The 26,199-nt window shown below is 36.9% G+C and overlaps 1 protein-coding gene and 1 pseudogene across 4 annotated transcripts in view; both read left to right on the top strand.

Annotated features, from left to right (window-relative positions):
* NKAIN3 (sodium/potassium transporting ATPase interacting 3) overlaps positions 1-26,199 on the top strand; it is a 749,694-nt gene that overhangs the window by 69,551 nt on the left and 653,944 nt on the right. The window lies entirely within an intron of this gene.
* On the top strand, positions 1,045-2,458 carry LOC119241104 (glyceraldehyde-3-phosphate dehydrogenase-like; annotated as a pseudogene).

Raw genomic sequence — 26,199 nt, 5'->3', positions numbered from 1 at the left:
CATTTTAGTTTTGAGTTTGAAATAAAAAATAATATTTATACATGTGTCATAGGTACAAATGTAAACAAATTTGTTTAATTGTGATTCAAAAATTGCAAGTATGACGTTAAAAAAAGACTTAAATTGCTGAAAAAAATTCAACTGAAGTTTTAAATCATATGTGCTTATAAAAAGTGTCTTATATTTACTGAGATGGGACACTCCTGCCTGAATACTTCTTATTTTGAAAATGTCCATACAAATCATGTTAAAAATGTTTAAAAGATAAAGAACTGCAGCTATAGCTAAATTCCAGTCTAATTCCATGTATATTGAAAATAAAATTATCATTCTCCTTGGTCAGGAAATGTTTCATGAAACTGGTTGATTTCAAGATAAAAATATAGACTTGTTGGCAATAACAATAAGAGAGTCATTTGAGTCTGTTACCTCCAGAGAACCCAAGCACGCGACCGTTATGTCCCTTTAAGTTGTGTCTTTGATTTTCAGTTGAATGTAGGTAAGTGTCTTTCATATTGTATTATCTAAAAGGGAATTATATTCTGTATCATAATTTAGCAGGAAGAGAAGAAAGAGCCTTCATTCTTTGAAGCAGCTTCAGTAGTTTATAATGAAGCTTTGGACATATGAGTGGATCTCCAAAAATTTCAAGTAATGCTTAAGCTATATAACGTAAAAAGACGGGATAGAATATCCCTGAAACTTGTCTATTTCTCACAACACACTGTTTGGAATTGTACATCTTACATTATACTTCATTGATAATTAATTGCCTAAATCCTAAGTCATGAAGAAAATTGCAAAGGTGAAATTTCATGAGACTGAAAATGATTAATGATACAGTGTCCCCCTGGTAACCCTGTTGTGTAACTTGTTTGTTGTGGTTGCAAAATAAAATAGGCTATAATTTTTATCAGATTATGTTCTTTAAGTTATAAAATGTTCTAGTTTGAGAGAACATTTTATAAATTAAGTTTATAAGTTTATTAGTTTATAAATTAAGTTATAAAATATTCTAGTTTAAGTTATAAACTAAAAGAGAAAGGAAGTGAGAATTTAATTGAAAAAAAAAGCACTTAAAGGTTTAAATAAGGAAGCAGATATAGCTGAGTTAATTACCATATAAGTATAAGCAGATTTTTGGCTATTTTTGAAAGTATTAGAACTCAAGGAATACTACTTTAAAGCCAAGTTTGCTTGTAATGAGAGCTAAAGGGCAGGGAAGACACCTATGTTTAAACATTACAAAGGAAATTGTAACTATTAATTTTAAAATTGTGGAAATAGCTCCCTGCTTCCTGGTTCTATAGATCTAGGGCCTCAGAACCCTCAGAGACCATGGTAAAGGTGAGGTAAATGAATTTGGCGGGGCTGGGCTCCTGGAATGGGGGCTGCTTTTAACTCTGGAAAATTGGATATTATTGCCATTAATGACCCCTTCATTTACCTCAACTCCATGGTCTACATGTTCCAGTGTGAGTCCACCCATGGCAAGTTCAATGGCACAGTCAAGTTGGAGAACAGGAAGCTTATCATCAACACGAAGTCCATCTCCATCTTCCAGGAGGGAGATCCTGCCAGCATCAAATGGGATGACACTGGTGCTGAGTATGTGGAGTCCACTGGTGTCCTCACAATCCTGAAGAAGGCTGGAGCTCATCTGAAGGGTAGCACCAAGAGGGTCACTAACTCTGCCCCTTGTGCTGATGTCCCCATGTTTGTCATGGGCCTGAACCATCAGAAGTTTGACGACAACTCTCAAGGTTGTCAGCAATGCCTACTGAACTACCAATTACTTGCCACCACCCCTAAGGTCATTCCCCCGAGGCTAAGGTCATCCATGACAACTTTGGCTTGATGAAGAGACTGATAACCATAGTTCTTGCCATCACTGCCATTCACAAGAACATGGACAGTCTCTCTGGGAAGCTGTGGCATGATGGCCAAGGGGCTGCCCAGAGTATCATTCCTGCTTCTACTGGCATGGCCAAGGCTGTGGGCAAGGTCATCCCTGAGCTGAACAAGAAGCTGACTGTCATGGCCTTCCATGTCCCCAGCATGTCAGTTGAAGGTCTGACCTGCCATCTGGAGAAAGCTGCCAAATATACTGACATCAAGAAAGTGGTGAAGCAGGCACGGGGGACGGGGGTCCCTCAGTGGCATCTTGGAACACACTGAGGACCAGGTTGTCTATTGTGATTTTAACAGTGACAACCACTCCTCTACTTTCGATGCTGGGGCTGGAATTGCCCTCAGTGTCTGCCTTGTCAAGCTCATTTCCTTGCCTGACATGGATTTGGAATAATGAACCTCATGGCCTCCTAGGAGTAAAAGCCCCCTGGACCACCAGCCCCAGCGAGGGCACACAAGGAAGAGCCCCTCAGCTGCTGGGGATTCCTTTCCCCACTCATTCACATTAAGAATCTCATGACCATGATCCCTTCCAGCGCCATCCATGTTGCTGCAAATTGCATGTGTTTATCTTTTTTGAATGCTGAGTAATATTCCATGGTATATATGTACCACATCTTCTTGATCCAGTCATCTATTTTTGGGCATTTGGGTTGTTTCCAAAGCTTAGCTATTGTAAACAGTGCTGCTATAAATATAGGCGTGCAGGTGCTCTTTGGAATTGATGTTTCTGTGTCCTTTGGGTAAATACCTAGGAGTGGAATTGCTGGATCATATGGAAGCTCTATGTTTAGTAGGTCAAGAAATGTCCACACAGCTCTCCATAGTGGTTGGACCAGTTTGCACTCCCACCAGCAGTGCAGGAGAGTTCCTTTTTCTCCACACCCTCGCCAACATTTGTTGTTGCTCGTTTTTTAAATATGTGCCATTCTCACTGGTGTAAGATGATATCTCATGGATGGTCTCACTCATAGCAGGAATCTAGAAAACTTAAATAAGGGACCAGGAAAAAGAATATAAGAAAGTAAAAATCAAAATCAACAATCAACTATGAACCAGAGACACTCTATGGAGGGTAGGACGGGGAGGGGAGGGATTGGGGTCAAAATAAGGGGGTCGCAATTGTATGGGGAATATAAAAATAAAATTTATAATTAAAAAAAGACGCAACCTAAAAAAAAAAAAGAATCTCATGACCTCTCATAGTTTCATCCTAGAAACCTGAAGAAAGGGAAGTGTCTTGGGATCACTACTTTGTTAGGTACCATCAATAAAGTACACTCTAGGGGCCTCCCTGGTGGCACAGGGATTAAAGAGACAACACTATCAAGCTATCACCAGCCACTGCAGCATAAGTTCGATCCCCAGCTGGCCAGGGAGCTGACCCACATGGCGCGGCAGACCTCTGACCTGTCTCACCCACTGCTCCCCTCACCAGTGTATTTCAGTGGATCTACCGATTTTGCTCCCCTCTCTGGTGAATCCTGTCACCCCCCTCACCTTTCTGGTCTACTCTCCAGTTGTTGTATGCATAAAATAAATAAACCTTTAAAAAATAATAAAGTACAGTCTACCCAGGCAAAAACAAACAAATAAATAAATAAAATTGGAGAAAAGAACACTTTCTGTGAGAGTTACCGTGTTTCTAAAGTACTAAGAAGGTATTTCTGTAACATAAATATTCCTACACTGTGACAGGTGCTAGACTTGGCACTTTCCATTTATTTATATTATTATTAACTTGAAAACTGATTCATCTATAAGAATCTGAGGATCAAATGAAATAAAAATGAGTGTTGTCATTACTTGTGTCTGATCAAGCACTGTGCTAGCAGAGGATGTCGTTCTGTTTGCCCATGGTTGGGGGTAAAGGGGTGTGTTTCAGGTCTGCACAGACCTAGCTAGAATGTGCTCTAGTCTGAAAAGTTGGATGTGTGAAACCCAACACCAACCAGGAAAGCGACCTCCGCTGCAGACCTGGCCGTGTAGCTGGGGGTGGGTGCATGGGCAAGGATGATGACACTAGGGCCACCATCTGAAAAGTGGTATCGTTCCCCTCTAGGTCGGGAGGACTTTAGCAGTCAAATAGACTCATAATAAAGACCACCCAATACACAAACTGAGTCAGGAACAACCAATAAGGTATGATTTCTGGGTGAGAGGGTGACTCTTCTTTTGAATTCATCTCCCTACTGAAATTTCAGAGCTTGAGGAATCCGTTTTTAGAGGCAGGTTTTGATAACGGATTGTAAAAGCCAGACAAAAAAACAAACAAAACAAACACAAAATATGAATTTATGGAATATTTGTTCTATGCCATTTTACATATTAACTTTAAGGTAGCTTTAATTAAGCTATATGTATTTTGGCCAGGAGGTGAGAAATGATCAGAGAACGAGGCTGGATAATGTTTTCTTTTTTTTGGTGGGGAGAAAAGGGCAAAGCTAACAAATATACAGTGTGTAGGTACTTAAAAAATGTAATGCCTCACTTAATCCTCACTAAAGAAAGGTTTTATTAGCTCATTCATAAATTAAGGAAATGGTTCCAGAAATTTAAGTGGTTTTACTAAATTCATTCACGCTGATAATTGGTGACAGATCAATGCTTTTAACTCCTGTCTGTATGACTCCCAATTCCATGATCATTTTAGTACCTGAGACTGGATTCAAGTCGGAGGTGGTCAAGAAGTTAGCTAGGAACTCCTGAGTCCATGAGGCCATCGTGCCCCATGAGGCTATGAGACGTAAGTGTGAGAGCCAGAACTAAGAAGGTACGGTAATCTAGGTCACCTTGTATCCAGGGCATTTTTCAGACTGGCTCAAGTTCATGTGAGATTCTTGGTGCCAATGAACTTTTAGTTTAGCTACTTTCAAGCAAGGACATGCATGCCAACAAGGGCATGTGAAGACTGCCCAAGCTCCTCTGTGGGAGGACTAGGAGGCTGTTTCTAGACACCTGACTTCCATGCAGTCTTCCATAAAGTGTATCTGCTGAAATATGGCTGTGGTTAAATGGGCCCTCTCCCCTGCAATCTCGTTATTCAATTTCATACTTTCACTCTCCACAATAAAAGTTACTTTTCATCCATCCACCCCTGATTTTACTGATACGTGATTTCACATTTAAATACACTGGAATACAAAAGAAGGGAGCATTGCAATTACTGATGTTACTATTGAGAGAATGATGTAGTATGACAGAAAATAAAAGTCTTACATATAGACACATTCTGCAAAAAATGTAGGACAGTTTGAACAAACAAAAGCTTTCAGAAAAAAAAAAATTATACATGACAATGTCATTCTTTGCAGGATGTGAAAGTCAATGTAAATTCAATGAGAAAGCTATATGAAATATTGACTTAAAGACAAGATTGTGCGTTTTTTTTTTTTTGCTGGGACCCTGAAAAGTGGCCAGGGAACGAACTGGTGCTGCAGAGGCTGCAGAGGCGGCGCTCAACCGCTGCACCACCAGGGGAGGCCCAAGTTTGTGCATTTCTTCTGAGAGTCAGAGGCTACAGTTAAACAGTAGTGTAGCCCTTACTTTTCATTTTTTTTCCACTTTTTTAAAAAGATTTATTTATTTATTTATAAAAGCACTGGGTACAGTTAGAAGCATGGGAGGGTGAGAGAATTCACAGAGCCAGAGCAGGGAGCAGAGCAGGCAGAAGGACCCAAGTACACTGCTGAGGGGAGCAGTGGGAGGCAGGAGAGGTCTGCGCGCCATGTGGGACCCTTGACAGCCGGCCTGGGATCGAACCCGTGCTGCAGGGGCTGCGTGGGCAGCTTCGCAACCCAGCGCTCAACCGCTGTGCCACCGGGGAGGCCCTCCACTTTTTTTTAAAATTTACACACAACACTATATAAGTTTAAAGTTTACAACATAATTATTTGACTTACATAAGTTTAGTTAACATCCATCTTCTCATAGATTCAAAAAATAAATTTTTCTTTGTGATGAAAACTCTTAGGATTTACTATCTTAGCAACTTTCAAATACATCATGTAGCACTGTTAATGGCAGACATCGTGTTGTACATTATATCCTTAGTACTTATTTTTCTTAAAACTGCAAGTTTATAGCTTTCGATTACCTTTATCTGTTTTTCCCTCCCCTCGTACCCTGATGCCCTGTTTCTGGTAACCACAGTGTTTTTTTTGTTTTGTTTTGTTTTTGTTTTTTTAGATATTTGTAATTCTCTGTCTGACATACCACTGTAATTCCTTCAGTGTCTATCCATTTGTTGCAAATAGCAGGGTAACCTTCTATTTTGTTGCTGAATATATATGACCTATATATATATATATTGCTGAATATATATTATCTATATATATTTATGTATGCATACACACATGGATATATACTTACCCGTGTGTGTGCTCACACACATGCATGGATAAACATACATGCACATATGGTACACATGCATGTTATAGATACATGTATGTGTGTATATGCATACTAACACACCACAACTTCTTTACCTTTTCATATATTGATGGACATTTATGCCTTGACTGTTAAAGATAGTGCTACTGTGAGCATGGGGATGCAGATATCTCTTCCAATATTGTTTTCATTTCCTTTAGGTGTATTTCCAGAAGTGGAATTGTTGGATCATATGGTAGTTCTATTTTGAATTTTTTCAGGTATGTCCATACTTTCCCCCATAGTGTCTATACCATATATAAACCTACCTATAGTGCATAGCTTTTATTTTAAATTGTAATTGTTATTGTGCAATGAAAATTTTATCTTTAGCAACTACCTAATCTTTTTGAATGTCAGACATAAAGATGCATGAGACTTTGTAGGAAAAACATAAGAAGTTTATTAATGAAAATATTTATAAACACAATAGATTCTTTGAATCTGTCAAATCAATTATCCCTCTGGAATCTTCTTTATCACCCAGCTAGATAGGATCAATTTTGGGAATGAAAGAGAAGGCTAATAATAAGGATTACACCCTCCCACTCATTTCCTCAACATTATTTTTGCATATGCACTTAAAAAAGCATGAAGGAGTGTGGGAGATATTTTAGGTTCATAATTGCAAGGGCTGTGATCCCCAAAATCTGCTAGGATAAATCTGAATATTTGTAGTTGAATACTCAAGTCTTCTTAGTGAATTATCATACATGTTTATGCCTCTAATTTTCAGAATTGTTGCTAGTAAGTTTACAGAAGGATGTATACATCTAAATCTCAGGCGAGAGTAATGAACCAACTTGAGATGTTTTGAGTTTAAATTAGCTACTTCTAACCCCTGCCCCAATTACCAAAGATTGTTTCCAGCAAAGAAACAGGAATAACTTTTCTCCCCTATCTATTACAAACTAATTATGGCTTTAATCTACTTAAGGGATATATAACTTATATTAAGTTATTGAAAAACATGACTTTGTGTAGACTCGAGTCTCACGTAGTCTCTATTTTTGAATAGATAATTGAGATTTTTCTTCAAGAAATCATTTGTATAAATTTAATGAAGTTAACTCAGTGCTCTGTATCATTTAAATAATGAAGTTTGCATCTTTGAAATGACAATACATTCCTTTTTTGCATAATTTTATTTAGTATTTTAATTTTTCTTCTCTATATTCTAAAAGCTGGAAAAAGAGATAGTACAGGCATTGATGCACAACCAGTAAATAAACTTTTCTGTAATATAAGTGAGAACATTTCTTCAGAAGAGCATGTGCTTAGGGCATAACCTTCAGCAATTTTCAAAAAGGTAGTATTAATTATAAGGAACTCAAGGAGAAAAAGTAGTTATTGCTGGTAGGAATAATAGACACAAATACTGAATGCATAAAAATGTTTGGTTCTATTTTGGGAAATTTCTGTGTATTTCACAGGCTCCCAAAAGTATGAAAGTCCTTTTAGACTGTGTTATTAGAATGCCAGCACTTTTTATAAAAGGTTTTAGATGTTAGGTTATATATTTGGTTTTGTGAACGCTTATAGACCTTTATAGTGACCTAAACCCATCTTAGACCAAATATCAAGTTACTTGTAATTTTGAATTTCCATATCTTTCATTTATTTATTTACTCATTCAGAAGACATTTGTTGGTGATTCTATGTATGAAGAACTGGAGACATTACTCTCAATAAGAGAAACCCCATTTGTGGCGTGGAGGAGGGACACACCATCTTTTCAGTTCAACAGAAAAGCAATGCAATGTAGTGTGCATTTCTATCAGAATTGTTTCTGTTAATTGTCTCTTTATGTTAGATAGATTATAAACATCTTTTAGTGGGTGAATCCATCTTCAGAATAACTATTTATCTCTCAACTTCTACCCAGGAGCTCAGAAAAAGACCATAAGTTCAGTAAAGATTTAAAATATTTTGCTAGACAACTTTTAGCTCATTCAGTATTTAATTGTGCCCCAGAAAATGTTCCTATTAAACTGTCATTCTGCTGACATAATGAAAATCGTGATCTGGCTGTGGGGTAGTGAGCGTGAGTTGGGTGTTCAAGTGTCCAGTCGGGTTCTATTGTTCCCATATGCGTGGAGAGTGAAAAGACCTCCTTTTACTATAATGTGAGCCCTAGGACTGTGCTTAACTTGAGATTTGTGGGTGCCTGCTAGAGCAGTCTATTGGTAGGAAGCTTGTTTCCTTGTGAAAAGGAATCTCTTTGCTGGGATTATTGTCTGACTCCAATTGCAGTGTGAGCCAGTACACATACATCTTCCTCCTCCATAGAAGTAGAATGTAAATAGTGGACACCCTCACTTTTTGTTAAGCTGGGGTTTGTAACTTTCATTGGTAAGCAGTCTTTAGTTGTAGAGAGGCTTGTACATTTGAGGTGCCCCTATGACAACTATCTTGTCAAATAATACACTTGTCAGTAACCAAAACACTGCCTCTTTTGTAGCAAATGCATTTTATACTGTGTTTTAGCAAACCCTTAGATGACCAGGATCTATAATCATGATCCCTGAATCCAAAATTCTCTTGGGAAGAAAAAACTCTGTTTCAAATGGTTAACCATTGAGAGCTCTTTCCCCAGGTAGCTTACTTTCACCAGCAGTGCTCAACTTGTCAAAGTGTACTAGGGGAAGGACTATCCTGGTGTTTTGTGTAAATGACAGAGGAAGACAATAGATTTTTAAAGACATATTCTCCCCATAGGACACATCTCCTAGTTTTCTGACAAGGATAGTAAATCTCTTTTAGCACATGTCATTTAAGTAACAGCCACTGCTTAGCTGGGTTTCACAGGTATCTTCTTCTTTAAAAAAGAACTAGATAGGAAAATACTGTCTGAAATTGAATTCTTAGGAAGTTGTTACAGATTCAATTTCAGAATGCAACAACATACACACAATGTAATGTAAACATAATGAGTAATAGGGGTTCATAGATTTCTGTTACATTGATGCAAAGGGCTTTCAGCCCAGGACTTATCTATATATGCCTTTACCTGTAATACCTTCTCTCTCTCTCTCTCTCTCTTCTCTCCCCATGGTAACCTCAAGGGAATTTTTAGGATGTATTGTAAATGCTAAGAATGGGTGATTTTTAATTCTGTTGGAGTCACCTAATTGCCCATAATATATCAATGGAATTTTAGTTAGCAAGGAAAATATTTTCAAAAGGTCATTTATCTTGCACAGTTGGAACGGGAGTGTAACCCTGTTTCTAATTCCTAAAATGTAAACGTGTCTGAAAGCAGCAGTCATGACTAGCTTGGGAAAGGGCAACAGTCAGTGGTATGGTGATCTTGGTTCAGTACAGTAGTGTAATGGTGTGTATAAATCTCTTTGCACTAGTGACTGGTGTTCTGTTAAAAAATTATGTCTGTTCTTACATGAAATGCAAACAATTCTTAGTGATCTAAGTGACAGTCTTGAAAGTTAACTGATATATTTTCATCAAGTTCCTCTCATCGAAGCAACCTCAAATTTTGATTTTGGAGGGTGGATAGAACTATATCACCATTCACTCTCAATAATTACTGCAGCCTATTTGAAAATGTGCTTGCACAAAACAATGCTTTTCCATGGCAGCCTGTATTTTAGTAGGAAAGTGCTTTAAATGGGTATCTTCAAACACTTGCTGAATAAATACTACTTGTGAAACATTTTCTAAGCTTTGAAGGTCATATAAAAGTGACTAAGCACATTAGTTGGGCTATTAAAAAAGGATCATGCCATAAATGGGGAGGAAATATTGCAAAAAACATGATGTACAAAGAACTCTTAAATGCAACAATAAGAAACCAGTTATCCAAACAAGAAATGGGCAAATATCTGAATAGACATTACCTCATAGATGACATATCTAAGACCAATAAGCATATGAAAAGATGCTCAGTATCATATGCCATCAGGGAGTTCAAATTAAAAAAAAATACATGCCTGATAGTATGGCTTATATCCAAAATACTGACAAACCCACTTTTCTGCCAAAGATATAGAACAAGAAGTCTCATTCATTACTGGTGTGAATGCAAAGTGGTACAGACATTTTGGAAGACAGTTTGGTGGTTTCTTAGAGAAGTAAATTACACTACCATATAATCCAGCAATCTTATTCCTTGATATTTACCCAAATGCGTTAAACTTATATATTCACAAAAGTTTGGACATAAATGTTTATAGCACTATATGCATAATTGCCAAAATTGGAAATTATCAAAATGCCCTTCAATAGATGAATAAATAAACTGTGGCAATGCAATATTATTGAACATGGCATATTATTGAATGGTATATTATTAAACAATAATACAATGTAATATTATTTAGCAATAAAAATAAATGTGCCATTGAACCACTAAAAGACACAAAGGAAACTTAAGTACATATTGCTAAGTGAAGAAAGGCAGTCTGAAAAGGTTACAACTTTATGACATTTTCGACGAGGCAAAACTATGGGCACAGTAAAAAAGATCAGAGGTTGGGAAGGAGGGAAATGAGGAGTGCAGGGGATTTTTGAGGAAAAAGAAACTATTCTGTATGATACTACAATGTTATTTCATATTTGTCAAAACTCATAGACTGGACATCATTGTTATGAACCCTAATATAGACTGTGAATTTTAATATCATTACTGGCTCATTATTTATAACAAGTATACCCCAACACAGGGGGAACTGGAGAGTTCGAGGGTATAAGGGAAATTTCAGTAATTTCTGCTCATATTTCTGTAAACATAAAACTACTATAAAATTTAAGTGTATTTGTTTAAAAGGCATCATAGATCTTTATTAAACAAGCTAGCAGAATGGAAGCTTTCACATTCTAAACATTTTCAATCTAAGAACTATATTTGTGAGTAATAAAATAACTTTAAAAACATATAAACTTCTCTTACTAATTCAAAGTGAACTTTCTATCAGTAATTTAAACGGAGATTGATTTGATAACAATGTGTTGAAAATGGCGTATTTGAGATGAACTATTTTATCAATTGTATAATGCATTTTTTTCAGAAAACATTTATTACAAATGAAGTTATAATTTGAAGCACTAGTCTCCTTTAAATGTCATTAGGTTTTAAAAAAAAAAAAAACAGAAAAAGCAGGGAAAAAACACTGAATTCTAGAAAGTCAACAGAACAACAAGACACAGTGAAACCATTCTGACTGCTCACTAGCAAAGGAATGGAATCTTTGAAGATTAACAATTTGATAAATCAAAGCAACCCACCCGTGAAAATGAAAGGTAGCTTTCCATTTTGCTGATAGTCCAAAGTACTAAATTGGTTATTCTCTCTCTTAGCTGCAAACTTGGACATTTTGAACCTTTATGTCCTTAACTTGTCTAGAAAAAAGATACAATATAAAAAGAAATATCATCTTGAATTGCCCCTTCACAACTCATAGTTATTAAAGAAGCTAGAAAGTAATAGGTATTTTTAACTTTCCCATGAAAGAGAATTTAAATGGAAATGTTTAAAAAAAAAAAAACCTAAACGTGTATGCATTTAATATCTTGAAAATATTTGTTGACACATTACTCATTCTATATAATGTATCCGCTAAATATGCCTTCCATTATATAATCTATTTTGAGTGCAAAATGTGGTTAATTAGATATAATATCACAGTGTTATCAAAGTGTACCTCTTTAGGACAGTAGTAGGAATTTTAGTCCTTACCTTGTGATAATTATAGTTTGTTTTTAAAAATAATGTAAGCTGCTTGAGAACCAATACATTGCAGCTGCTTAGTAAGTACTTGCTGAGTGAATCAGTTAAGCTATGACATCAGTAACACCTAGTAAAATATGTGCTAGTTTTATGTATTATTTTTGTGCTACGATTATTATTTGAGAACAATGTAAATTCACATGCAGTATATGAAATAATACAGATAGCTCCCCATGTATAGTTTGCCCGGTGTTTTCCAGTGGTAGCATGTTGTAAAACTATAGTACAGTATCCAGCCAGAACATTGATATTGATAAAGTCAAGATACAGACACTGCCATCACTTACTGCCTGTTACCTTTGCCCCCCTTTCTTTTTAGATATTTTCTTTTTTTCCCCAATTTTTTATTGTAGTAAAATGCACATAATCTAAAATTTGTTAACCATCTTTCAGTATATATGTATAGGTCAGTGATATTAAATATTTTATATGTTGTGCAGACATCAACACCATCCATGTCCAAATCTCTTTGCTTCTTGCAAAGCTGAGACTCTATACCAATTAAACAGTAGCTCACCATTCCCTTCCTCTCAGCCCCTGGTAACCAGAGTTCTAGTTTTTGTTTCTGTGATTTTGACTATGCTAGGTACCTCTTGTAGGTGGAATCCTACAATATTTGTATGATTTTTGTAGCTGCTTTATTTCACCTGGGTTAACATCCTTAAAAATTCATCGATGTAGAAGCACTTATCAGAACTTCCTTTTAAAGTCTGGTTGCTAATACTCCATTGGATGTATGTACCATCATTTATTCATTCATCTGTTGATGAACACTTGTGTGGTTTCCATGTTTCAGCTATTGTGAATAATGTTGCTCTGAATATATTTTGTACAAATATTTCTTTGAAACAGAGGGCAATGATTTTTAAGAGATTTATTATTTGGTTATTTATTACAAGAATATGATGCTAACCTGAAAAATGTTCCCCAAGTGTAGGTAAATCAGTTTTAACTTTTGAGGATCTGTTATACTGTTTCTGCAGTGGCTGTCCCATTTTACCTACCAACCAACAGTCTGTGAGACTGCCAATTTCTCCACATCCTGGCTACATCTGTTATTTTTTTCAATTTTGATAGAAACAATTTTTCAGTTTTGATGGAAGTGATTGTGGTTTTGATTTGCATTTCCCTTATGATTAACGATGGTTAGCATCTTGTCATGTGCTTATTGGTCTGAATCTTCTTTGGAGAAATGTCTATTCAAATTCTTTGCTCATTTTTGAATCAAGTTGCTTGTTTTATGTTGAGCTTTAATATTCTCTATATAATCTGGACATTAATCCCTTATCAGATATTTGATTCACATTTTCTCCCATTGAATGGGTTATATGTTCACATTTTGCTGGACAAAGTTTTACATTTCAATGCTGCTCAACTTATCTATTGTTTAAAGATTTATTTATTCATTCATTCATTAATTAATTCATTCATTCATTTATACAAGCACTGGGTACAGTTAGAAGTGCAGGAGGGTGAGAGAATTCACCAGAACGAGAGCGAGGAACAGAACAGGCAGACTGACGAAACACACTGCTGAGGGGAGCAGCAGACGCGGCAGGAGAGATCTGTTGTGCCATGTGAGACTCTTGCTGGAGGCCGGGGATCGAACAGGCACTGCAGAGGCTGTGGGGCAGCTTTGCAGCCTAGTGCTCAACTGCTGCGCCACCAGTGGAGGCCCTCAATTTATCTTTTTGTTTCATGGTTGTCCACACCTTGGTTTCATAGCCCAGAAATAATCACCAAGCTCAATGTCATGAAGCTTTTGCTCCTAGTTTTTTCCTGAGCATTTTATAGATGCTGTTACATTTAGGCTTTTGATCCACTTTGCATTAATTTTTGTATATGGTGTCAGGTAAGAATCCAACTTCATTGAGCATGTGGATATCAAGTTTTCCCAGCACAATTTGTTGAAAGGATTGCTTTCCTTCATTGAGTAGACTTGACACTATTATTGAAAATTATTTGGCCACATATCATATGTGAGGGTTTATTTCTGAACTCTGTTCTATTGGTCTGTGACTGCCTTTATGGCAGTGCCACATTGTTTTGATTATTGTAGCATTGTAGTAAGTTTTATTACCAAGAAGACTGAGTCTTTCAATTTTGTTCTGTTTCAAAATTGTTTTGGCTATTCAAAGTCCCTTTAGTTTTCATGTGAGTTGTTATATGTATTTTTCTATTTCTGTAAAAAATGCTATAAGCATACTGATAGGAATTTTATTAAATCATAGGTTGCTTTGGGTAGTACTGATATTTTAACAATATTGTTTTTCAATGCATGAATATTGGATATATTTCCATTTATTTATGTCTTTCATATCTTTCAGCAATATTTTATACCTGGCTTTGTATTTTATTGATTGATTTTTAAAATATATTTTTATTGAAGTAACATTGGTTTATAACATATGTTTTAGGTATACAACATTGTAATTCCATTTTTAAAAATGTTATTTTAGAGAATTTAACTTAATGATTTTTTCTAATTGAGTAAATGTTTAGCACACTACCGCTACATTACAATATTGTATTATGTATTGAACCACCTATTATGCTATCTTATTTTACTTGTAGACAGAGAAATGCCTATCAATCATATCTGTGAGTAAAAAGTTATTAGAATAGTTAAATGACATTTAATGCAGCATAGCTAGAAAATGATATCAGTCGACAAGCCTCTTTTAATAATTTAGGTTTTGAATTACATCTCACTGAGCTCAGCATTATCTTCCACAGAATTCACAAATCCAATGAAAGGTAAAATAGTTTAATATCCTTTCTGTTGTTTATGGTTCTCATTTTCTTGCTTAACGGACCTGCTATTTCAGACATTGTTTTCCTTTACCTTTTAATCAGCTTAAATGTATCAACTAATGAGACAAGTCCTATTACAAGTAAAGCATGAAAATCTATGGGAAGTAATGTTTCTTTTTCTTTTCTTTTTTTTCTTTTCAAGATGTAAAGGGGTGATTAGATATTATCCCATAAAGCTTTCCTGTCTTCTCAACTAGTAAACAACTCTATGCCATTAAATCAATCTTTATGTGTCAGATACCTTATGCAAAAGAAGCCCTAATAGCCCAGAGGTTAGAGTATATATAGAGTATATAACCCAGAGGTTAGTTTTTACCAGAAATACATATTAAAGTGATAGAAAATCCAACTTTTACATCTCTAGATACTCCAGAGTAATTAGCCCAAAATTCATTTACCTTTCATTCATTTACTTATAAATTCATTTTCAGATATCTATTAGTACCTCTTCTGTACTAATTACACTGCTCTGCATTCAGGCCTGTGATATCCAGTCTACAGAATACCCCAGTACCCTCATTATTCCCTGCTCTTGCTACTCACACCCTGTGTAGTCCCTTCCCACATTCCTCATGGCTGGTCTGTGTGACCAATATAATATTACAAAATCATATCATTTCTAAGATTAGCTAATCTTAGCCTTTATATCTTAGCCTTGTATCACTTTGTCCATTGGTATCAGCAGCTCATTTGAGTGTGGTGAGGAACTGTTGATGCCTACCAGTAGTCATGTGAAAGAAGTGGATCCTTCAACCCAGTTAAGTTTCAAATAATTGTAGCCCTAACTGATGCCTTGGTTACAGCCCCATGAGAAGCCTGTGCCAACACAGCTTTAAAAAGTGATTTTAGAATCCCTGACTCTCAGAAACTATGAGATCATAAATGGTTGTTTTTTTTTTTTTCACCTTGACACATATGGGACAACTTTTAACATAGCAATAGATAAACTACTACATTAGACATAGTGTAATAATGAAGAAGACAATATATTCACCTTCATGAAGCTTTTAGGTACAGTGAGAGCACAAGAAATACCTCTCAGTCTTGGAGGCCAGGGGCAGTTAAAGAAATTGTAGCTAAATTGTGGCTCCAAAGATGAGGATAAAGTAGTAGCCAAAGGAAAGCTTGGAGCTGGAGAGGCAGAAACTACAGATAGAAGGAAGTAGGTGAGCAAATTTCCCAGTGATAGAGTTCTTGTGTGCAGTAGGGAATGGTGAAAAATAAAGATGGGGAGATGAGCAGGGTTCTGTTGAAAAGGAATGTGAGCACTGCTGAAGTTTAGTTTTTGTGCTGAAGTTCTAGCAGAAACATACTAGATATTTAGGCAGACCCATCCTATAATTCAGACTACATAAATGCACATTAATGAACCACATTCATTCACACTAAATTTCCAAGGATAATTCTAGAGACCAGGAGGTGCTGGCACAGAAAGAGGAGAAAAAGGTGGGAGCTTTACAAGAGGGAGAGCAGGGAGAGGAAAGGAGTTGGGATTTGAGCATGTCAGGAGATAAGAATGGGAAGAATTTGAGGCTGTCATATATAATCAGACATATTCATCTCTCAATTGTTATCCCCAAACCCCAAGAAACCCATCTCATACTTGCTCCTCTGATATCATTATTGATCCAATTGCTCAAGAGGGAAACCTCTAAGTCACTGGGAACAGTTCCCATTTCCTCACATTTTGTTTCACATCCAGTCAGTATCACATTTTGTTTCCAGTGCCTGAAATACTCTTTTTTTTTTTTTAGTTTTTCCCTGCCTCTACTTCCCCACTAAAATAGTGTTACGTAGACCCTTACACATCTTCCTTGACTTATTGTGGTGGCTTCATAATAATTTAACTCCTAATGATACTTCAAAAAAATCTCTCTACTCCTCCCAGTGCCATTAAGCACATGCATTGCATGTGTACATGTACACACACACAAACACACACACGCACACACATGCACAGACATAAGCATACCCTTCTCTGCTCAGATATATTTTACTGTTTCAACTTGTCCTATTCTGCCCCACTTCAAACACCCTATTGCAAGGCCCTGTTACACTCGTGGGCTCATTTATCCACTTTTAGTCCCTCCTCTCTTCTTAGGGGACTCTTAACCCTTCTTTTGCTAACTGATTCCTACATGTCTATGAAGACTCATCTTATGTGTGACCTCTTCTTGGACATATAGCTGGTATCTTTGATTCCCACCTATGCTGTTACTCCTCTCACTATATAATCATTTATTATTCACATGATAGTCTCATACTGGCGGGTGAAATTCCTGAAGCCATGGCCCACCCCTCAGGTGCCTGGTACTGCCAGCAGAGTATCTGGCATAAAATAAACAATAAATTCATTAAATGGGTAAATGACTAGATTGAGTACTGCATGTCAATTTTCTACTTTTTTTAAAAAAAATATTGTAATCCAAAGAAGACATTATTGAGCATAAGAATGCCTTGTTCTTAAGAGCTGAGAAAACTTGAATAATTCTTTCTTATCAACTAGAGGAAGGAGTTTGATTTTCATTCTGCATGTCCTGGAAAGTGAATTAATGAGTATTAGGGGTAAACAGCTTCCAACTGAACTTTTAACAACTAATTTATGCTCCAGGACCAATAGGTTATTGTGTATCTTTGTCTTTGTTTGTAAGAAACCAATTAAACTGTGCCTTGTAATAGTGCTTTCAGAAAGATCAAAACCAAAATCCTTTTATTTTTTAACTCTGACTTCAGATATGATTCAGCTGATGTCTTCCCTGAGAGGAGATTTCTTTGAAGTCAGGGGAACTCCCCAGTTGGATGACCTGGCTGGAAACATGCTCTATCTAAACATGATATGAATTTAAAGGGAACAATTAAAGAGTTATTTCCATTTTGATTCTAATAGCAAGCCCTTTTACTTGTATGCCCTTCAACCTGTCTACATTCCAGCTGGGACTTCAGTGGAGCCTTATGTCAGAACTTTTAAAAGAGCTTTGAAAAGGAAATGTGTGAAATCATAAATGCTTCAGAAATAAGAAAATGTTTCTCAGTCTATTACACTCCTAACCCCTTGTTTCTGCTTAACAGACTTTATTAAAGGTCAGTAAAAATGTTTTATACTTTATATAATCTATATTTTAGACTTCCAGGACATATTTTTCTATTTTAAATATTCACTGTTAATAACTGATGGGCTCGATATATTTGAGGTTTAGAATTTGAGGAAAAACCAAAAGTCACCATCAGAATGAATTAAGCATGTACAACATTGAAACCTAAATTCCACAGCCTTAAGTTAAAGAGAATGTATGTGAAAATTTGCAATATTACTTTCCCAATTAAACTAATATCTAACATAAAATCACCATAACACTTTGTAGTTTACAAGTCAAATTTCTGTACTCATTTTTCATCGTAATGATCAGTGACATAGATGATAAATCATTTCATTCTGTAGATGAGGAGAGAGAAGTCTGAGAAGGTTCAGTGACTTGAGCTATGAGTGTCCCTAGGTCTGTGCAGTCAACATCTCCTACCTTCCATTTGGTCTGACCACTGTTTCTATTTTGTTTTTATTTTTTATTGTTTTTTAAGATTTATTTATTTATTTATACAAGCACTGGGTACAGTCAGAAGCACGGGAGGGTGAGAGAATTCACCGGAGTCAGAGCGGAGAGCAGAGCAGGCAGACTGACGAAGTACACTGCTGAGGGGAGCAGTGGGCGGCAGGAGAGGTCTGTGCGCCATGTGGGACCCTCGCCCAGTGGCCGGTGATCGAACTAGTGCTGCAGAGGCAGCTTTGCAACCCAGCGCTCAACTGCTGCGCCACTGGGGAGGCCCTATTTTGTTTTTACTTGAAAGTTTCTTTATAAAAAGTGTTGCTAGCATAATTTAGATTTTTTTTGAAATAGCATAAGCTAATACCCACAAATATTTTCAGGTTTCTTATTACACTAGTATGTTATATGTCACTTGACTATTAACTTTTCCCCTAAGAAACTAATTTTTATTGTTTAGCTATGCCACTTTATTGTCAACTTTTCCTCTCAGAAAATATTTTTTTCATTGTATAGAAAAGCTAGTATCACCTGGCTATAAAGGATATTTCACTCAAGTGCTTATTGGCATTTTTGAATTTGTGATTCCTTTCACCTTTTTATGACTCCAGAAATTAAAGGATTCTTGGCTGTACATCAAACGATTATCATGTAGTTATTATTTATTTTTATAGCTTAATTGAATCTGCTGCTAGCTCAGTCTAGTGCTTGTTCCATTGGACCAATGACTGCAATATGGAAATATGTTATGCATTTTTAATAATAATAATAATAATAATAAGGCAATAATTCTGCATTTCAAAAAGGTGTTCCAGGGGCTGCTTAAGTGAGGTTTAATGTCAATTAAGAAATACTGCTATGTCCTTACTGAAATCCTGTGATAATCACATTCATCAGGACTTTTCCTGAAGCCAGGTGCAAATAACCACTTTGGAGGAGGATTTCCTAAGTATGAACTTGATGCATCATTTTTCTTAATGATACATATTGTCACACAGTAATAAAATCTTTTTTTACTGCTTTTACAGTAATAGGCACTCTGAAATAGTGATACAGACACAAATGTACATTATTAAATGTCTGGCCTATGACTTTGGGACCAAGTATCATTATCTGGAAATATTTAGAATGAATAACTAAAAGCCGCAGAAAATTTTCAAATACCATTTTAATGAATAGTTGCAGTTATCCATCAGCAAACAGCTATAAAGTAATTGCATTGCCTCATTGAATTTTTATCGCTTTTAATGGTTCTGTCCTTCCTCAGGTGTAAGGCCAATAAGTCAGGTAGCCTGGATACCAAGAATACTCCAGTCATGTGATTTCAAGAATTAACAGGGATAAATCTTTGGTGTTAAAAGGGAAGGGGTTAGGAAGAGGAGCAAAAACAGGAATACTGGGTATGGTGGAGAGCACAGTGGACTGTGGCAGAGGACTATGGGTGCTTTGGCAGTGGGAAGGCTATGGAAATGACACCTGAGGGGAGGAGTTCTATCTTGTCAAAACACTAGCAAGGATGCAAAACAATGGCACTTCATCAACTATATATATATATATATATATATACACACATATGTGTGAGTGTGTGTGTGTGTGTGTGTGTATATATATATATATATATATATATATATATATATATATATATGACAAAGGCATTGGCATACTATGGAAAATTTACCTAAATGTGGAATTTATATGTGCAGGGCTTATAAAGATTACTACAAAGTATTGATAATGACAAAAGATATGTTACATGTTATTGTCAGTATTTGTAATAGACATAGATGTTCTAGTCTATAACACCTGTTGTCGCCCAGGAATGTCATAACAATGTACTACTAATCACATATCTTAAAATAACAGAAATTTAGTCTTTGATAGTTCTGGAGATTAGAAGTCCTAACGCAAGATGTTGGTAGGACCTTCTTTCTTTAGACTTGAGGAAGGTTTCCTTCTTTGCTTTTGGTGATTTTGAACAATCTTTGACATTCTTTGCCTTACAGATCCATCACTCCAGTCTCTGCCTCCATCTTAAAGACTTCTACACTGAGTACCTGTTTCCAAATGTTCTCTTTCTTTTCTATGGATATCGATCATTGGATTAGTTTCCATGCAAATACCGTATGACTTCACTTAATTTGATTGACTCTGCAAAGACCCCATTTCTAAATAAGGATAGATTCACAAGTTCTTGAAGTTAAGACTTCAACATATCTTTTTAGGAGACATGATTCAACACATCACAGAGACCATAGGTTTCCAAACTCAATAACTTTGGAGAATAGGTATATGAAAAGTATAATTGTCTATTTTTAGCATCAACTTTAAGTGTGTGTTTACTATCTGTTGCTGTGTAACAAACCACCCCCAAAACTTAGTTTAAAACAACCACCACCTCATGATATCCTGGGATAGCATGGGTCAAAACTTGGCCAGGATTGGCAGGGCAATATGGTGTCTGTGGTGTCATCCAGCTCATGACTCCTCTTTATGGTAGAAGATGGTTTCCTTCCCAATGAAGGCTGTGGATTCAGGACCTTTCCAAATGGTTTCTTGGGCAGTTTAGTTGGAGCTTACATGGTAGTTCAAGCCTCCAAGAGTAACCGAAGAGAAAGGAACTGGAAACTTTGAGGCTTTTAAGAAACAGGACCCCCAAACTGGCAAGTGTAGCTTCTACCATATTCTATTGCATTGTATAGTCACAGAGAACCCCAGGGTAAGAGGAAAGGGATAACTCTCTATAGAAGAACTGGTGTCAACCTTCTGACCACTGACTTCTCCCATATAAAAAAAAAAAAAAAATCTTACCAAGTTGCAATAGTGCCTTGAATTTAAAAAACTGCTGAGATAAGACAAATCCATATATGCATAAGGCTCTTTAATTGTGGTTCCTCTCAATCTGTAGACACGTAAGCCATTTGGAGAATTTCTTTGCTAGTGTAAAATACATAATGGTCAGATAGAAGTAGAGTAACCACACAACCTTCTCTTCAAAAGGGAGAAAATCAGAGGCCCATAGAAGTACTTACCCACACTAATTCTGAAATCCAGCCAGATATAGATCGCCAGTTCCTTGATTATGTTGTAGCTCTGTTTCTAGAAACCATTGCAATAGGTTTTGATTATACTCCTTGAGTGTTCCTCCATTTTCATAAAGCTTTATGACTTCTGTGTATCAAATGATAATCCAGGTTATCAAATAAAAGCCACTTTTGTTTCTGACTTAATCCTTCTACTTTGGGTTGACATTTGGGGTTTTCTGGGAAAATAATGTCCAAATGCTTTTTTTTTAGTTTAAAGGTTTTACCAAGCATATTTTAAGATTCATAGAGTGCCTGCCTTCTTTTCTGGCAGAAAGGTCTAAGTTGTATAAACTTTAAGATTCTTGGGAGACCTGTTAGGCTTGCCCTCAAATCATTTTGAGGTCTCAACAATGGAACACCCTTGAGATTATTTACTGCACTGTCAATTTTACAGGTAGTCATCTGGATTTAACCTTTGTCCTGAGGCTATTTCTGACGTGGCAAATCTGATGCTGGAAAAGGCTAGGATGAGAAACAGATGTGTTTTCATATTCAGTCTGTCTTGGTTCCTTAAAGTTCCTGTAAATCCTGCTCACAAACTTGGTAGTTCCTTCTTTAGTCCTTGTTTCTCATAGTTTATCTTCAACAAATAGAAGTCATTTGACATTTTCTCTATTTTGCCCATTAACCCTCTTCTCAGATCCACAAATTCATTAAGTTCTTTTACCATTTTTCTTCATAATCACTTGTGATATTAATGCTAAACTTCCTGCTAATACAGAAAGACAATCCCATGTTCTCCAGCCTCCAGTAACATATTTTCTCCATTCCTGAGGGCTTCCCCAATAGTCCTTCCTAGGCTCCTACAGCTTTTGTTCCAGGGCAGGGAAAGGAGAACCCCCAAACTCCCAAACCTGCCTGCTCTAAATAAGTTCTGTCATCTGCCATGTCAAGACAAAGTATTCTCTAGTGCATAGGGCCTTTAATGGAAAGGAACTTTAATACAATCAGAGTACAATAAAGAGGTGAGATGGAAAGGATAAAGAACAGAGTTTCCAAATCAAGTGCCCGAACTTACCCATCCCCTCATGTGTAAATGCCCAGCCAAACGGAATGGGGTAGGCCCAAAGAAGGGCTGCAGAAGCCCAAAAGTATATCATAAGCCTGAGGCAGCTCCTGGTGGGGACCCATAGGAAAAGGGCAGAAGGGTTCCAGCATGACTAAGACAGAGGAACAAAATCAAAATCAAGATAAAAGCTGCCATTGTTATCCTCCCCTCCAGTCTCTCACCCACATCTGTTTCACCCAGTCCAAGACCAAGAAGCAAGTGCAGTTTTTTCACATTTCTCTAATCCATGTGCCTCCTTCAGGCCTCCTTGTTCTTCATTCTTCTTCCTTCCTCCCCCAGGCTTCTCTCCAGCTTCTCTGCCTCCCCGCTCAGCTCTACACTTCCTTGGGTGGAACATGGAACCTGGAACCTCCCCTTTCCCTGGGGACCAACACATTACACTTTTTATTTTTTAAAGATTTATTTATTTATACATACATACATACATACATACATACATACATACAAGCACTGGGTACAGTCAGAAGCGCGGGAGGGTGAGAGAATTCACCAGAGCCAGAGCGGTGGCCGGGGAGCAGTCGAGGATCGAACCGGCGCTGCAGAGGCTGTGGGCAGCTTCACAACCCAGCGCTGAACCGCTGCGCCACCGGGGAGGCCCCCACATTACACTTTTACTAACAATCTCTTTAAACTCCCTCTTTCCCACTCAGTCATCATGACGCCCTTCCAGCTTCTATTACTGCTTGCTCTCCAGCCACTGACACATGTCACAGGCTATTTACCACCCCACCTCACCTCCAGGTAATGAAATGCATTCCAGTTTTCTACTATTGCATAAAAATCTACCCCCTAAAAAGTTATTTAAAATGATGACCATTTTATTATACCTCATGATTTTTTGTAGATGAGAAATGCAGGCAAAGTCTGACCAAGGTAGTTTTTTTCTGCATGTGGTGTCATCTGTGCTCATTTGGAAGCAGTTGGGATGGTCTAGAACAGCTCCTGCTATTTTCACAAAGTCCTTTTAGCTTAAAATATTCAACATGCCAAGGTTTCATGTCATGGGGTAGCAGGTCCTGAACCCCATCTGTGCCCTTCTCAGAGTATAATAAATTTGGATAAATGCATCTGTTTTACAAGTAGGTGCTATCTCTTGTTTCTGTCTCTCTTACTGTCAAGTATTGTGACTTTCAACTTGTATTTAACTACAACCCATGATTTACATTGTAACTCACACTGAGCCTGCACATCACACGCATTCACTCACATACTGACACATTCAAAGTGTAACTGACAAGCTTCTTAAATCTGTAATAGACTGATATTTTCTATGTGTTTCTGTTATATTTAATTTTTAGAAACAATAACTTTCATTATTGCTCACTGAATTGATTTCACAACTGCAGGCTGATTTTATAAGTTGCAGTTTAAAAAGCAATTGTCTTGAAGAAGCAAGAGACAAAGAGTTTTGTGGATTACACTTACACAATAATTTATTGTGAAAATATATTCTTTACAGGAAGATCTGGGAATTGATTGAAAGGGGGAATGTGAAAGAACTGTTCATACCAATTCTTTGCCCAGTGGCTTCTCTGACAAAACACAATATGTCCAGTGTCTTTTGATATATGTTATTTGATTCTCTGCCAATGATGTGTGTTAATTTTGAACTGCTCTAAGAGATTAGTTGGAAGGAACCATAAAAGCTTGTTAGCTTTGATGGATTGTGAAAATACCATTATGTCCTTGTAGAAGTCATTAGATTTTATGATAAGAAAAGTTTATAATTTTTCTAATTTGCGTAGAAACTATATATTGATGCTGAGGATTTGAAATAGAAAGAAATACGGGGAAAATGACCATGAAATTAATTTAATTATAGTGTTATTATGACTTACAAAATGTACAGTCTTTCTTTAGTTAACTGCTAAATAGATGTTTACTTTGTGGTTGAAATGCAGAGTACATAGGAAAGCACAAACATGCTTTCATGGAACTTACTTTCTGCAAAAGTGAACCTAAGAAAACAAGTCAAGGACAAAATAATTGTAAACTGTGATGACTATGCAGGGTTGGTGGACAAATCCCCCCCACCCCTCTAGGTTCTTCTGGGGCTGGTCAAATAATTAAAACATCAAACAGATTAGCAAGATAAAAGACCAAATCCCATTACATAGTATCCATGTGACTGTCGATTATGAAGTAAATAGGACAAACCAAGTGTTTTATGCTGAGTTAAGGAAATGCGGTAGGAGCCTGGGGCTTTTTAGGGAGATAGGAGGGGGACCTATATGACAAAACCCACATACTCTGTAACTAAATGTTTGCCCTGTTCTATAGAGTTTCCTCTCCTAGAAAGTTTCTGGAGATAACCATAGATGAAAGCAGTACCACTAGTCTTCATTCTTCTCAGTAGTTAAGGGAGGGGTTATAGTTTCTCTTAAAAATCCACAGGGCCTTGATTGACCTTGACTCAAAATGATCCATATGACAAAGTGATAAATCTTAGAAGCCCTCTTTTGAATATTTTGGAGATGCTTATTTGAACATTTTGGGGAAACCTATCCTTCAAGTGCTTTAAGAGGAACAAACATGAATTGAAATAGAGAATAGGGGGATCAGCTTTTGACAGATAGTGTCAAGGGTGTCTCAGAGCAGTTGGCAATTAAGAAAGATGGACGGATGAGAAGGAACTGCCTGTGATTAGAACATAAGGAAGAACATTCCAGAGAAATAGTAGAACATAATGCAGGAGTTCTGGGGCCAGGACAGAGTTGTTAGCTTGAGAAATTGAAACCACAGAGTACTCAGTGGCTTCCCACTGAGGAAGGTGGGAACTTAGGTGAGGAAGTTATTTGAGATGAGGTAAAGAGGAAGGTGGATGGGAAAACCTGCAGGGCCTTATAGGTTAAAGTAAGATGTTCAGATTTTTCCCTCTCAGACTAAAAAAGCTATTCAGGCATTTATGAAGAAGAGGGCCAGGTCCAAATACATGTTTGAAGAATCTTTGTATGTCTATCCTGTAGAGATTGTAATGGAACAAAATTGGAGTGAGAATAACTAGTCTTATTCTTTTGTATATTGAGGGATAAATATTCAGTTTCTAATTTGACTATTTTCTATACATTTTTCTTTTGTTCATGGAAGTTAAATTACATACTCAAATATGGAGGCATGTTAAACTTAAATTAAAAAAATGAAAAATTTTTGGTTTGTTTTGCCTAACCTATCCTGTGAAGAGTAGACAACTTGCAAAATAATGTATCTTTTCTTTTCTTTAAAAAACATGTAGATTGTTTTGAGCTTACAAATTTTTTTATACATTGGTTATAAGTCTTTTTTTAAAGAAAGATTTATTTATTTATGCATACAAGCACTGGGGCACAGGCCAGAGATGCGGGGGGTGAGAGGATTCACAGAGACAGAGTGGGGCACAGAACAGGCAGACTGACTGAAATACACTGCTGAGGCGAGCATGGGGGGGAGACAGGAGAGGTCTGCTGCACCATGTGGGTTGCTCCCTGGCCGGCAGGGGATCGAACTCGGGCTGCAGAGGCTGTGGATTGCTTCATAATGCGGTGCTTAATCCCTTGTGCCACCAGGGAGGCCCTATTGGTTATAATTCTTAAGAGGTGTCAGAGGGTTGCTAGTTATCCCAAGTGAAGAAAA

The sequence above is a fragment of the Talpa occidentalis genome, unplaced genomic scaffold, assembly GCF_014898055.3.
Source record: "Talpa occidentalis isolate TD23 unplaced genomic scaffold, MPIMG_talOcc4v2.1, whole genome shotgun sequence".
Lineage (NCBI taxonomy): Eukaryota > Metazoa > Chordata > Mammalia > Eulipotyphla > Talpidae > Talpa > Talpa occidentalis.
Note: the sequence above shows the minus strand (reverse complement) of the source record. Positions and strands in the feature narration are given on the sequence as shown.